This window comes from Bufo bufo, chromosome 7, assembly GCF_905171765.1.
Source record: "Bufo bufo chromosome 7, aBufBuf1.1, whole genome shotgun sequence".
Taxonomy (NCBI): domain Eukaryota; kingdom Metazoa; phylum Chordata; class Amphibia; order Anura; family Bufonidae; genus Bufo; species Bufo bufo.
This window is the reverse complement of record NC_053395.1, coordinates 218,824,763-218,826,583: the sequence shown is the minus strand read 5'-3', so window position 1 is coordinate 218,826,583 and position 1,821 is coordinate 218,824,763.

The following is a 1,821-nucleotide window of genomic DNA, read 5'->3' as shown; positions in this document are numbered from 1 at the left end:
CAATTTAGAAGTAGCTGAAATAAATCTATTTTGCTGGGAATCTGTCATATTAACCAGCTCATATACACCGCTGTGATACTATCTGTGTGTAGAGTTGAGCGAACACCTGGATGTTCGGGTTCGAGAAGTTCGGCCGAACTTCCTGGAAATGTTCGGGTTCGGGATCCTAACCCCAACCGAACTTCGTCCCGAACCCGAACCCCATTGAAGTCAATGGGGACCCGAACTTTTGGGCACTAAAAAGGCTGTAAAACAGCCCAGGAAAGAGCTAGAGGGCTGCAAAAGGCAGCAACATGTAGGTAAATCCCCTGCAAACAAATGTGGATAGAGAAATGAATTAAAATAAAAATTTAAAAAATAAAAATGACCCAATATCAATATCATAGCAGAGAATCTGGCTTCACGTCAGCAGAGAATCAGTCTCTTCATGCCATAGCAAAAAATCTGGCTTCATGTCAGCAGAGAATCAGTCTCTTCATGCCATAGCAGAGAATCTGGCTTCATGTCACCCACCACTGGAACAGGCCACTGTCACATATTTAGGCCCCGGTACCCAGACAGAGGAGAGCGGTCCCGTAACAGAGAATCTGGCCTTATGTCAGCGCAGAATCTGTCTTCATGTCATAGCAGAGAATCAGGCTTCACGTCACCCACCACTGGAACAGGCCACTGTCACACATTTAGGCCCAGGCACCCAGGCAGAGGAGAGAGGTCCCGTAACAGAGAATCTGGCCTTATGTCAGCACAGAATCTGTCTTCATGTCATAGCAGAGAATCAGGCTTCACGTCACCCACCCCTGGTACAGGCCACTGTCACACATTTAGGCCCAGACACCCAGGCAGAGGAGAGAGGTCCCGTAACAGAGAATCTGGCCTTATGTCAGCACAGAATCTGTCTTCATGTCATAGCAGAGAATCAGGCTTCACGTCACCCACCACTGGAACAGGCCACTGTCACACATTTAGGCCCAGGCACCCAGGCAGAGGAGAGAGGTCCCGTAACAGAGAATCTGGCCTTATGTCAGCACACAATCTGTCTTCATGTCATAGCAGAGAATCAGGCTTCACGTCACCCACCACTGGAACAGGCCACTGTCACACATTTAGGCCCAGGCACCCAGGCAGAGGAGAGAGGTCCCGTAACAGAGAATCTGGCCTTATGTCAGCACAGAATCTGTCTTCATGTCATAGCAGAGAATCAGGCTTCACATCACCCACCACTGGAACAGGCCACTGTCACACATTTAGGCTCCGGCACCCAGACAGAGGAGAGAGGTCCCGTAACAGAGAATCTGGCCTTATGTCAGCGCAGAATCTGTCTTCATGTCATAGCAGAGAATCAGGCTTCACGTCACCCACCACTGGAACAGGCCACTGTCACACATTTAGGCCCAGGCACCCAGGCAGAGGAGAGAGGTCCCGTAACAGAGAATCTGGCCTTATGTCAGCGCAGAATCTGTCTTCATGTCATAGCAGAGAATCAGGCTTCATGTCACCCACCACTGGAACAGGCCACTGTCACACATTTAGGCCCAGGCACCCAGGCAGAGGAGAGAGGTCCCGTAACAGAGAATCTGGCCTTATGTCAGCACAGAATCTGTCTTCATGTCATAGCAGAGAATCAGGCTTCACGTCACCCACCACTGGAACAGGCCACTGTCACACATTTAGGCCCCGGCACCCAGACAGAGGAGAGAGGTCCCGTAACAGAGAATCTGGCCTTATGTCAGCGCAGAATCTTTCTTCATGTCATAGCAGAGAATCAGGCTTCACGTCACCCACCACTGGAACAGGCCACTGTCACACATTTAGGCCCAGGCA